General features: G+C 45.0%; 2 pseudogenes; both read left to right on the forward strand.

The window, feature by feature from the left end:
• The first annotated feature begins 1,227 nt into the window (after window positions 1-1,227).
• LOC118477051 (putative pectinesterase/pectinesterase inhibitor 38) lies at window positions 1,228-2,507 on the forward strand (annotated as a pseudogene).
• A 1,765-nt stretch (window positions 2,508-4,272) lies between these two features.
• The window catches only part of LOC118476873 (putative pectinesterase/pectinesterase inhibitor 38), a 34,484-nt pseudogene continuing 24,382 nt past the window's right edge, over window positions 4,273-14,374 (forward strand).

Raw genomic sequence — 14,374 nt, forward strand, 5'->3', positions numbered from 1 at the left:
ATGAACACCCTATTATCATCAGCTACTGTTGAGGGATTGGATGGAATGTGTAACCATATAAAAATAAAGACAACATACTGCAGATGTCTCAGAGGCTATTTTAGAACATACAATGTTGAGTTGCTGCTCTCCATTAATATCTATTGTATTAACACTAAGGAGGGTGCAACAAATGCTCATAAAAGTAATATTAAACTGTGAATTGGAGTTACCATTATGAAAGACATTTGTTAGGCACTACCACACGACAATGTATGCACATGTCTCTTTAAAACAGAAAGAATAGAAGTGTAACAAATAACGTATAGACAATTTATTTGGTAAAAAAAGGACAACAAGAAGAGTAGGATGGATCACGATGGGCATCCAAGTTGTTTCATCTCTCTGTGAAGAATCTTAGATGTATTGCACCCCTTGCAGCAGTTCTAAAAAGTTATTTAACCATATGATAAAAGTAGAAATATCTACGGTTGGATGAACAACATCCAAGAATATATAAAGTAATAAAAATTTGCATTTTGAATTTTAAAATTTTGAATGTAATTTTTGAGAGCAGAGATGATTTCTAATAAAAAAGTTGTCAACTAAAAAGTTTCATAACTTTTTGGAGATCCACAACTTTCATGTTGGTGGTTTTATCATCCAAAATCGTTTTGAAAACTCAAAAAATTAAGGATATAAATGATTTCTAGTGGCAGTTTTTTTAAGAAAACTGCCACTAGAAATTATGGTGGTTTTCTTAAGAAACCACCACTAAAAAATAGCACTTGAGGTTGATAACAGAATTCGTCTTTAAAAAAATAGTCCGCACTATGCAGGCTTTGGTGTAAAGCGATCACCGTGCATCGTCGTCCTCAACACACTTAGAAAAACTATATATATAAAATCCATAAATAAGAGAGGAAAGAACCCGTGCAGAAATCTTTTTGTTTACTGAATCTTTCTGGGAAACTTTTTCTTTATTAAATCGTTTTGGGGGAACATTTTCTTTACTAAACTACTAGGAGGCTGACATGAAGGGCCCTTCTTCCCTGATCCATTATTCTTGCCTCGCACCGGCTTCTCGTCATGGGCACATGCAGGCTTCTGGCTCGATCGGGCAGGGAGGGCCGGGCCTATATGTATGGGATGCTGCCGCCGTTAGCCAGCGAAGACGCGCACAAAGGTAAATGTGTAAGGCTAGGAGCTAGTGTACCATCAGATCAGATCGATCACAGCTTATAGGGGATGGTAGGCGGCGTGAGGAGGTGCGGCCTGGGCCTGGCCATGGCGGTGGCGCAGCTGCTCGCTGCGCTGGTTGTCGTTGCAAGCGGCGGCGCGGAGATGAGGCAGAAGCTGCCTGCTGGCAGTGGTAATGATGACGACCACGAAGCCGTTCTTAGCCGCCTGTCCAACGTCATTGATCCGTCGGGGAGCTGGCCTCCGCGTGCGGATGCTGTCATGGTGAAGCGGTGCGGCGGCGTCGCTGCTCCGCCGCCTTGCTACATCAGCATCCAGGCAGCCCTGAATATCGCACCAGCACCACAAGAAGCCAAGGAGGTGGAGGACAAGTACGTCGTGCATTTGCTCGCTGGCGTCTACGATGAGACCGTCAACATAACAAGAAGGAACGTGATGCTGATCCGCGATGGGGTCGTAGCCACTGTCATCACGGGGAACAAGAGCAATGCAACAGGCATCCCCATGAATATCACTACAGTTGAGCTATCATGCATGCATACAGTAAATCAGAACAGAACTATTAATTTGCTGCTGCTGCTGTAGATGCCTTAGGTCATGGCTTCATAGCACAGAACTTGACAATCAGAAACACAGCAGGGCCGGAAGCCAGTCAGGCCATGGCGCTAAGGTCAAATTTGAACAAGTCGGTCGTCTACCGGTGCAGCATTGAAGGTCATGAGTACACCTTGTACATGGAGAACGGTATCCAGTTCTACCAGCAGACCTCGATCTGGGGCACCGTGGCCTTTGTGTTTGGCAATACCCAGGCCATGTTCCAGAGCTGCCCGCAGCTGGTGCGCTGCCCACCGAAAGGCAAGCACAATGTGCTGACGGCATAGGGCTGCAACAACGCAAGCCACGAGTCCAGCTTCTCGTTCCACATGTGCACCGTGGAAGCGACACCGGGCGTGGACCTCGAAGGCGTGGAGACCTACCTCAGCCGCCCCTACAGGAACTTCTCCCACGTCACCTTCATCAAGTTGTATCTCAGTCGCGTGGTCAGCCCCAATGGCTGGGTCGTGTGGAACAAGAACAAGGTCGTCGAGGATACCACCCGGACCATCTTATACCTGGAATACGGCAACGACGGCGCCGGTGCCGACACAGCCGGCCGCGTCAAGTGGCCGGGCTTTCGCGTCCTCAACGCTGACGCCGAGGCGGCCGCGTACACGGTGGACACATTCATCAACGCAAGCAAGTGGGTCCCTGAGCCTATCCTGTACGACCACACCCTCGGTGCGGCGCCGCTGCCGCGCGCCTCACAGTGCTTCGCTCGGCGCGCTTAAGTTAGTACTATACTACGCAGGCTGGCGTTCCGTTTCAGATCCCACCACCTTATTACTATGGTATTTTATGTCTCTAGTATCCAGCCATGCATCATTGCCGAGATGAATTAAGGCATATTATGGCATGCATGACGTTGTATATTTCGCATATGCATGCATGTACCTAGACGGCTGGACCTCTACCTGTAGCTACCATTTCTCTACCGTTATTGTATGTATACTCTCTGTATGTGTGTCTATATAATATATATGTATCCTCAATCTATATAAATGGATTATATCTGTCATTATTTTATATGAGCTGATACACACAAGTAATTGTGATACAAGACCTACAAAAGTTGGTAATAGTACTGCTATATATAAGTAAGTCAACGGCCGGCCGACAAAATTTATACAATAACACAACTGTGCAAATAGATTTGAAAACAAATATTTTCTAGTATAAATTTTGACTATGTTGGTTGCTGTGATTGGCCACGCGGACACACAAATCGATCAGAATTCTTTTTGCAGTGATAACATTTTAGTGTTATGCGGTGCATAGGACTCACAAAAAATCAAATTAACTACCACATCATATCCACCTTCTCTCATCTTTATATATATATATATATATGGTTGGCAAGAGCTAATTAAATATGTGCAAAGCCAGCCAGACTGCATGTGGTTGCAATGGATGATATGCCACCCGCTGTAGCACGAATGCATGCATGATGGAGATTCTCTAACTAGAAGAGTTTCTGGCCGGGGGCTGAGCAGGTATGGAGCTGGGATAGTAGTAACGTGCAGTGCTCCAGCGCTTTCCGAAAGTTGTACGTGTCATCGATTTGTTAGCGCGCACGCACACACACGTACGTACGTAGAAATGCATGACAAGCTAGCCAACAGTCTTGGCAACTCCATTGGCCACCACGAGGTTCTCAGTTGTTGTGCCTAGGCAGTACATAGAGTTCTCTCTACTCTCACAATCAATCTTACAAATATTTTAGAAAATCAGGAAAAAGTAGGCAATGTGCTCAAACCTTGAATCAGCAATTAATGTATTTTAGTTTGAATGCACCCGCTTTTAACTTGGATCTGCTGCTATTGTTTCGGCCATGATAAGGACCGACAAAAGTGATTAATTCCCTGTTGCTGGGCCCACACACTAATACCCGTCGGTTTTTATTCTTGTGGGTATTTGAAGAGGCCAATGAGAGTTATTTAATCCCCATCGGCTGGCTGACTTCTTGGTCGGACGATGGAAATTAACTTAAGTCGGCTTCGCCACTAAAAAATAGCACTGACGGTTGACAACGGAATCCGCCTGTAAAAAAATGCACCCCACTATGCAGGTTTTGGTCTAAAGCAATCCCCGTGCATCGTCGTCATCAACACACTCGGGAAAACTATATATAGAATCCATATATGAGAGGGGAAAGAACTCGTTCAGAAATCTTTTTTATTTACTGAATCTTTCTGGGAAACTTTTTCTTTACTAAATCATTTTGGGGGAACATTTTCCTTTACTAAACTACTAGGAAGCTGACATGAAGGGCCCTTCTTCCCTGATCCATTCTTCTTGCCCCGCGCCGGCCTCTGGGGTGGTCGATCTCATCGTGGGCACATGGCTGGCTCGATCGGGCAGGGCAGGGCGGGCCTATATATATGGGATGCTGCCGCTGTTGGCTAGCGAAGAGACGCACAAAGGTAAGTGTGTAAGGTTAGGAGCCAGTGTACCATCACTCAGATCAGATCGATCGCTCGCTGGAGCTTATAGGGGATGGTAGGTGACGTGAGGAGGTGCGGCCTAGGCCTGACAATGGAGGTGGCCCTGATGCTCGCTGCGCTGGTTGTCGTTGCAAGCGGTGGCGCTGAGACGAGGCAGAAGCTGCCTGCTGGTAGTGGCAACGACGACGACCACTCAGCCATTCTTAGCCGCCTATCCAACATCATTGATCCAACATCATTGATCCACCGGGGAGCTGGCCTATCCAACATCATTGATTTGGGAATGATATATGTGGTTGATTCCCATCTTGGATGAAGTTGAAGTATCTTTTTGCATCATGTTATATGAAGTGTTGTAGGCATGTCATGCACATCGCATCATCCATCTTGCATTTTGAAGTTATGTCGATATCTTATGGTCCGACCGTACCGGTACATTTTTAGCATCGTACGTTGCTCGAGAAGGGGTATGATGCGGCTTCGTATCCTTAGAGGTATGAAGGCAGAAGTCATCCTTGCATTTGTAGACATTTGCACTCATGAGGTATATATGAAGTGTGACATTACTATGTTACTATTGTGGTTTCTACCTGCGAGGTGGGGTAACTAGGTGTGTTGTACGTTGTATTCGTGCTGCACCTTCTTAATAAGAAGTTTGTGAAATCAAGGGGTGGTAAAACTATGTTCTTATGTGGTTAAACAATTTGATATTATTTTACTTGCTGAGATGTGTCATCTCACTCTTGCATTACTCAATGCATGTACTTGATACATGTTAGGAATGAGGGGAGTAACAGCACATCCACTTTCACTCATAATAACGCTGCCCAGGCGCAGCCATGATTTAATTAGAAACCTGTTGTCAAAAGATGTTTGTTTTTTAACTAGTCGTGTGCACTGGTTAATTTAGTTCATGTCGCATGTTTAACTTCTCTTTGCTAGCCGATTAATAATACTTAGTATGTTTTTTTGTCATGATATATGTTTATACACTGTTGCCCCCTCATTCATGCAATCTTGCAAAGTAGATGCTGTTGAAATTTTATATATGGATGTCAGAAGTGTAGTTCAGTAGCATTCCGAGGTGTTTATGGATCCCGGGTTGTTATACCGCCCCTATAGGAACTTCTCCCACGTCGCCTTCATCAAGAAGTCTCTCAGTCGCATGGTCAGCCCCAACGACTGGGTAGCGTGGAACATGAACAAGGTCGTCGAGGATACCACCCGGACCATCGTCTACCTGGAATACGGCAACGACAACGCCGTTGCCGACACGTCCAGTCACGTGAAGTGGCTGGGCTTCCGCGTCCTAAACGCCGCCACCGAGGCGGCCACGTACACGGCGGACACATTCATCAACGCGAGCAAGTGGGTCCCTGAGCCTATCCAGTACGACCACACCCTAAGCGCGGCATCGCCGCTGTGCGCCTGACAGTGCTCCGCTCAGCGCGCTTAATTTAGTATTGTACTACATAGGCTAGCGTTCCATTTCGAGATCCCACCACCTTATTACTACAACATTGTATGTCTCTAGTATCCATCCATGCATCATTGTATGAATTAAGGCATATTATGGCATGCATGACGTCGTATATATCGTGTATGCATGCATGTACCTGGACCTCTACCTCTATCTACCATTTCTCTACCGTTATTGTATGTACTCTCTCTGTATGTATGTATATATATAGTATGTATCCTCAATCTATATAAATGTATTATATCTATCATTATTTCATATGAGCTAATACACACAAGTAATTGTTGATATAAGCTCTACACAAGTTGGTAATAGTACTGCTATATATAAGTAAGTCACCGGTCGGCTGACAAAATTTATACAATAACACAACTATGCAAATAGATTTGAAAAAAATATTTCCTAATATGAATTTTGACTACATTGGTTGCTGTGATTGGCCGCGGACACACAAATCGATCAGAATTCTTTTTGCAATGATAACATTTTAGTTTTATGCGGTGCATAGGACCCACAAAAAGAATCAAAGGCAACCTACAACGTTGTCTTCAAGAACGACGTGCCGCTACCAAAGCTAGGGGAAAAGAAAGGTGAGGCACCAGCACTGCGAGTGATGGGAACAAAGGCAACCTTCTACAATTGCACCATCGAAGGCGGTCAGGGTGCTCTGTATGACTAGACGGGTCTGCACTACTTCAAGGCATGTGCCATCAAGGGAACCATAGACTTCATCTTTGGATCTACCAAGTTATTTTAATGCAAAATCGTTTCGGTGTTGAAGGAGGAGGTGGCATTACCAATGGCGCCACCGGAGCAGGACTAGTCTAGAAATCCCATCAAAATCGCCCTAGGCAAGAGCGGGTTGGCATTCAAGACTTTCATAGTCGAGGGGGAAGGAGAAAAAATTTACTTGGGTAGGGTGGGTACGCATGTGATCTACTCCTACACCGATATAGGTAAGGAGATTGTAGGCATAATATCTGATGGTTAGGACGTCCAGACTGTCGAGAGGTACCACTCCTACGTCCATTACATCCTCTACTTTGTTTGTATATGATTATGTGATTAAAGGTGTTGTTGATTATGTATACTGATGAAAGGTGTTGTTGGGTTGCATTCTTTTTTATAGGGGGTACTACTGCGCCACTTTCAAGTGTTACGGGCTCGGGATGTCTCCAATGGTAACCTCAACTTTGACCTATGTGCAGGCAATACCCTTTATCGGGATACACTACATCTCGGGGGAGTCATGGATCCCGTCCCTACCACCCGCTGAAGAATAGGCTATTGCAAGAAGCATTTAGAGTCATATATGCTACTAGGAGCACCCCTAAAGTCAAAACAAGAAAGTTGTTTTGTTAGACATGAATTCTGCAGAACTAATTAAATTATCCACATTTGTTGGCCATGATTTTTAATTTGTATTACACCGTCCACATTATTTATCAAGGGTTTCGTCTACATATATAAATTGTATATCGTCTTTGACTTTTTCATGTGCATAGTTTTTTTTTACCGTGCACGTAAATATAGTGTATGCCTCCCTCTCTTTGGTGCGAGTGTGCCTAAGGAGAGCCAGAGCAGAGGTCGTAGCAAGCAGTGTTGATAGGTAGGCCGGCCGTAGGTGGCATAGGCGGCGGCCGCTGCAATGTTGATGGCCGGCGCTGTAACACCCTGGGATCCACAAACACCCCAAAATGCTACTAAACTACACATCTAACATTCGTATATAAAATTTCGACAGCATCTCCTTTGAAAATTGCATAAACGGGGAAGCAACAAAATATAAATAGATATCATGATAAGAAAACATAATAGGCATTAATAATCTGCTAGCAATGGGAAGACAACCATAACGGCATGAACTAAATTAACCAGTGCGCACAACTAGTTAGAAACAAACATCCTTTGACAAGAAGCTTTAATTAAATCATTACTATGCCTAAGCAGCGTTATTATGAGAGTGAAGGTGGATGTGCTACTACTTCCCACTTCCCTTGATGAGCAACAAGCACCTGCATTGAGTAATGCAAGAGTGAGATGAAACATCTCAGCAAGCGAATTGTTTTGACGAGATATTTAAACCACAAATTGAATTAATCAACATTTTAGAAGAATCACAATTAAGATCAGAAATACTTGTAGATATAGAACTCAGTAGTCCCAATATAACCAATACCATCTCATTTCCTCGAACAACCACAATAGGTTGTATAACACTTCCCTGCGTCAACAATACCTGCAAATATCACTTCAATGTATGCATAGGAATGCAATGTGTAGGTACTCTGTCTTCATACCTCTAAGGGTATAAAACCACATCATCCATAGATATCACTTCAATGAATGCATATGAATGCAATGCATATGTCCTCTGCCTTCATACCTCTAAGGGTATGAAGCCGCATCGTACCCCTCCTCGGGCAACGTACGATGCTAAGTTGTACCGGTACGGTCGGACCATAGGTCACGACCCAACTTCAGATGCAAGTGAATCATGAAATGTATATGGCATGCTGCATTAATCAATATACTTCACTTCCTTCACATACAATACAACCTCAAATAATACTTCATTTACCTTCAGATACAATACCAACCTCAAATAATACTTCATTTACCTTCAGGGGTGTGAATTAATCTCATGAGCCATACTCGAATCATAATCATCATCAATATATGATTGAGCATCAGTATAATGCAAGCAAGTAAAGCATCACTATAGAGTCCAATTATGAAAGAATCCAATACTTCTCAATATTGCAGGGTAGGCAATAGAAACAACAGGTCAGAACGGAAGCAACCACCGCTACATTCACTTGCCTTCATCGAAAAAGAAGAAATGTACTAGGCATGATCTGGAGTGTAGCCACCTATGGTTTTCCCCAAGAAAATCTTCAAGAATAGATGGTGAAGAACACCTCCTTGATCCTCTCTCCCTCTTCAATTCAACGTGCTTGTAACGCCCTGAATTTGGGGGTAGAATTTTTCTCTTCTTTTACTCACCAAATTCAGGCGTTACTCTCTTTTCTCTTCCCGTTTCGCTCCTTCTTCCCAATTTCAAAGCAATATAGCGACTGGTGTCCATATCATGTGTAAACAAAACCTAAGTGTCATGGGTGTTGCATCAGGTCGAAGCATATTTCTTTGTCTGATGTCGTGTTTAATCGCGTGTTCGTCTCGTCTCGTTGTGAATTTCATTTTGCGTTTGGATTCTGATCTGTGGTTGCGTGTGTCGTGGGTTTTTGACCCGTGGTGCGACCTAGCCCGACCCAGCCTAGCCCAGCCCGGCCTGGCCCGACGTGCCCCTGGCATCCCTGCCCCTCCCCCTGCGCACCCCCCTCCCCTGACCTCTTCCTCTCATTTGGGTTTTCCTGTGTAGCAACCTCCTCTCCCATCTCTCTCTCTCCCCATGGTGCCCTAGGTTTTGGAGACGGTGATCACCGGATTTGGACCCCGAGGTGAGCTTCCCTCTCCCTCTCTCCCTCCCTCTTCCCCTCCCCTTCTTCTTCGTGGCGCGCGGCTCCCCTAGCGCGCGGCCCCCCGGCGGCGCGGCCCCTTGGTGCGCGGCTCCCCAACGATGTGGCCCCTGCGCACGGCCCCCCGGCGGCGCGGCCCCTGCGCATGACTCCACCAGCGGCGTGGCCCCCTCCCCGCGGCCCCTACGCGCGACGGCGCCCCTTCCCCTGGCCCCGGCAGCGTGGTCCCCAGCCCCCTCGCACACCGCCCCTCCGCGGTGCGGCTCCCTAGCCCCCGGCGTGGCCCCTCGGCCCCTCCCCGGCGCGGCCCCTTGGCCCCCTCGCGCGAGGCCATCCTGGCCCCTGCGCGCGACCCAGTGGCTCCGGCGGCGCGGCCCCTCGGCCCCTGCGCGCGGCTCCCCGGCCCCGGTGCGCTCGTTCCCGCGGCGCGGCCCCTTCGCGCGCCCCGGCACGGCTTGCACCCCCCATTCAACCAACGCGTTCCCGCGCGCGCAACCTTACGCACGCAGTGATTGATTCTTGGTTTTATATAATTTAAAACTCTGTTTAGTTAGCATGCCGCGTCACGCGCTTCATCACGTGATGAATTTGTTTAATTTCAGATTCTATTAAAGTGCTGTGTCGCGCGCTTCGTCGCGCGACGTCCCATTTTATTTCAGGTTGTTTAATGTTTGACGTCGCGCGTCCAATCGTGCGACGTTCCATTTTAAATTTAGTTCAGTTGACGTATGCCATTGTGTGTTTCGTCGCGTGACGCTTAACGTCTCTTTATAATTATTGCAAGTGTCTCGTTGCGCGCTCTGTCACGCGACGAGTCGTTTATTTCCTAATTCAATTTAAGTGTTGTGTCGCGCGTTTCGCCGTGCGACAATCCTTTTAACTTACCTTAATTTGTTCGTAATAATTAAACATGGAACGTGACTTTACCTTATGCTTAACGCGATGGCTAAATTAATACTATTCTGTTTAGACGAGTACTCTGATTTATAATCGTGTAACGTGATCGCTCTTCGACCATATCCTCGACCGTTACTTTCTCTTTCTCGTTTAGTTGTAGGTGCGAGCCCTGCGTCGAACGTCTGTCTATTTATTGCATTCTATCGTATGGTATACTATTCCTTTGTATTAAAACTTGTGGAATATATGTTTGAAACTCGTATAGATAACAGTTAGTTGGCGGAGTCCGAAGGAGTTGCAAGTGAAGACCCTGAGCAGCAGTCGGTTGGTGAAGGCAAGTGTCCCTTGACCCATCTATGTCCTACTCATTCATATAATTCACTTCTCGCATTTACACACTTTATACCTAAGGATTGACTAGCTTTTGTTTATCTTGTCCTTGTTTACCTATTTTAGTTGGGTTATTATGGTTTAGCTTTATGCTGGTGCTTCACATTAATCAATGAACATGATGAGTGTTGGGGTCTTGTTCTCAAATGCTAAGGATTAAGAACAAGGCAACATAAAAAGTGTTAAATATTAGACTCCTTCGTCCTTGAGATCATTATGTCCCTTCGGATATAATGTATCTTGGACGAAGGTTATAAAGAGAAAAACCTTCGTAAGATTAATAAATGGTAGAAGAAAGCACATATATACAGAATATGAGTAATGATGTAGGTACGATCATCAACTTATTTTTATTGCCAATTTCATAAAAACAAATTACAAATGTACCTTCAGGTCGATGGAAAATAAAGGTACAATCGTGATGCGCGAAAGTGTATGTCAAGTCAGCGTGAACAGTACATACTGTTCATCTATTTATAGGCACGGGACGCAGCCCGTGTAAAATTACATTGATGCCCTTTACATTTGATAATAACTTTATGGCAATCCTTCGAGGTTTAACTTGACTTTTCATCCTTAATTTGGTTCCTCTTTTCCTTCGTCATGCCGAAGCTTTTCTGCACGTAGCTTCGTGATCGTCCTATCCTTCGTCGTGATCGCTTTCCACCCCAATCAAGCTTCGTCTTAACCATGTTCTTGTATATCCGCAACCTGACTCTGAAGATACCTGTTCACATGTTTCACTCGAAAAATATTGTCAAATTATGTTTTTGAGGAGCTTCGGAAGCCGAAGGCCCCCAATAGTAGCCCCTCGCAATATTAATTTACTGCAATGATAAATTCATATTGCGACATGGACGAAGGCTTTGAGCCGAAGGTCCGAAAAAACACCTTCCTTCTGCTAGAATAGCAGCAGTCATTGACAAACGGGGCCCTCCAGTTTCCAACATACTGGGTGTATAAATAAGAGCTCACCGCAAGTTTATTTGGCACGCTCTCTTGCCACCCGCTTTGACTCACCAAAAAAATAAAAATTTAGCTTGCACGCAACAGCACTTGCTCGGTTTTAGATTTTAAGCTTTGGTTTCGAGTGTGTTTTGCCAGCATTTTCGAAGATGCCTAAGGATAAGAAAGCCGTTGGTGGTTCGAAGCTAAGCCTTTCTGAGGAGATGCACCTGGGTTTTCTTGAATCAATGTCAAAGACTAATACGGAGAACATTACCAGGGAGATTTTGGAGGGTTTATCTAGAGATACTGGCGACAGTGAAAGTTATGATGTGGATAGCGGTGGTGAAGATTCCGAAGATCGACCCTAGCGACCAAGCCATGCAGTTTTTGGTAAGTCCAGTATTAAGGAAAATCATCTTGTCAACATGAGAGGAAGATACTTTCGGGACTTGTCTGTTGTGAGGGCTGACGAAGGAGAGAAGACTTGTCCGACTCCCGAAGAAAATGAAGTCGTGATATTCCGAAGCTTCTTAAAAGCTGGATTACGATTTCCCCTGAGTAGCTTTGTCGTGGAAGTGCTGAAGACATTTGAAATCTACCTTCACCAACTTATCCCCGAAGCAATCATAAGGATGAACATCTTTGTGTGGGCCGCGAGAAGCCAAGGTTTGGAACCTAACGCAAAAAGCTTCTATAACGTACACGAGCTATTGTATGAGACAAAACCATGGGGCAAAGAGCAGTATCACAACAACTTTGGGTGCTACAGCTTCGGCGCTCGGTCCGGGTCAAGCTGTCCTGTGCCAACTTTTCGAAAGAGGTGGCCCGGCGACTGGATGATAGAATGGTTTTACGTGAAAAATGACTTGAAATCACGTGAAGATATCAAAGGTATCATTATGCGCCCTATCTGGCAACGCTTTGGCCTCCGAAAGCCGAAGGTGGAAATGGATGAAGCAACCGAAGAATGCCAGAGAGCCTTCGGCGTGGTTTGCTCTTTTATTGGGACAAGGGATTTGGTCCAAGAGCATATTGCCTTCAGAGTATGGCCACTTGTAGAAAAATGGGAAATGCCGAAGGAGACCGTCCGGGAACCTGACGAAGGTGGACTAGTCAGGCTGAAATACACATTCAAATACGGAGATAAGTTTGTTGAACCAGATGACGACTGGTTAAAAAGTATTGATGCCATAAGTGACGAATTGCTTGGGGTATACTCGAAAGCCGAAGATACTGCACTATCAGCGGCCTTCGGAGGTCGAAAGAAGAAGAGGCTTAACCGAGTATTTGATGCAATTGGGTTTATCTACCCCGACTACCATTACCCAATGCGAGGCCAAAAAAGGAAAAATACTTCTCCTGCAAAGGAAATTGCTTCAGCTGCTCCTAGTGAGCCAGCACCGAAGAGGAAAAAGGTAAAGGTGCTCACACACCCTCCACGTTATATTGAGCCGGCCACAGTGCCTGAGTTTATTTGTGAGGCCTCTTCGGCCACCGAAGCCAGAGAACCAACTCCAGTGGCAAAAATCGAGGAAATGGACGAAGTACCAGCAACAGAGAGGACAGAAGAACCAAGGACTAAAGAAGCAAAAACATTAGAAATTTCAAGTCCTCCAACAAAAATTGAGGCCACAAAAAGCCAAAAGGGTCCAGCAGCGACCCCGAAAAGAAAAAGGATGGTTAATGTGCTAGATGTTTTGGAAACAATTAAATCTTCAAGCATAACTCCAAAGAAAACTGCTGAAGCTTCTGAAATGTCTACTGAAGCCTTTGTTGCTGAAGCTCTGAAGCAACAATTTGAAACTGAAGCTGGGCCCTCAGAGCCCACCAAGGTAAAACCTTTGAAAGCTGAAGAAAGAAAATTGACAGAGGTAACTTTGGAAACGGAAAAAATAAAAATGACAGAGCCAATTTTGATTGAAGAAATTGACACTGGTGCCCCCGAAGCATTTTCCAAAATACATGATTATATTGTGCGACATGCTTCGGGGAAGAAACTATCTGAAGAAGAGATTTTTGAAGCCAATCACTATGCCCGAGAACTGAAGTATCCGAAGGGGGCCGTAGTGTTCAATGGAACAGACGAAGATGACTTCCTGTACTGTCTCCCAGACAATAAAGAATTATCCGTCTGCCGAGAGATGGCTAGGAGCATGGGGTTCCCGAAGCTTGAAGCTGGCCTTTGCGCCATGACGAAGGAGGATCTTGCAGATAGCCTTGCATATAATAGTCTGAAGGTACAAAAATTGTAAATTTTGAAATTTATGAATTTTGAATTAGTCCTTTGCTGTTGTGTTAATCCATTTATTCTTTTGAATAGGGCTTAATACTCAGCAATGCCTTAAGGGCACAAAAGAATGCTGAAGACGAGAGCTGCACTATTGCTCTTAACAACCTTCGAACAGAGGTTATCAGGCTAAGAAACGAAGCCTTGGAAAAGGACAAAATCCTGGTTACATTAGTGGATAAGATAAAGGAAAACGAAGCTAATTCTAAAATTCAAGCCGAAGCTCAGAAGCGCGAAATCAAAGATCTTCGGAAACAACTAGCCCGAGCTAAAGAAGAACGCATTCTTGAAGAAACAAAGCGAGAACTAAGTGATCAATGGGCAAATCATTTGGAAGTAAATGTTGAAGAGCTTCGTGCTTCGAAGAAAAGGTGCTATGATAAATCCATAGAGTGTGTTAAAAAGATAAAATCCATCTTCGCCAGCGTCGGTGCATTTTCTAGTGAAGAAAATTTCACAAGAGGGAATCCAGAAGGCCCAATTGAATGGATTAGTCACGAAGCTGAGGCCTTCGAGGAAATCTTGAACAGTCGCGGGGACATTTGTGCTTTTTCGGGCGCCAGAGGGATTGTTACTATTTTGGAGAAGAAAGGGTGCGAACATGTAAAATCTTTAGCACAATCTGAAACTGCTTTATCCTCTGAAGATATTAAAGACCCTTCAGCCGAAGCAA

This window comes from Zea mays, chromosome 4 (assembly GCF_902167145.1).
Source record: "Zea mays cultivar B73 chromosome 4, Zm-B73-REFERENCE-NAM-5.0, whole genome shotgun sequence".
Lineage (NCBI taxonomy): Eukaryota > Viridiplantae > Streptophyta > Magnoliopsida > Poales > Poaceae > Zea > Zea mays.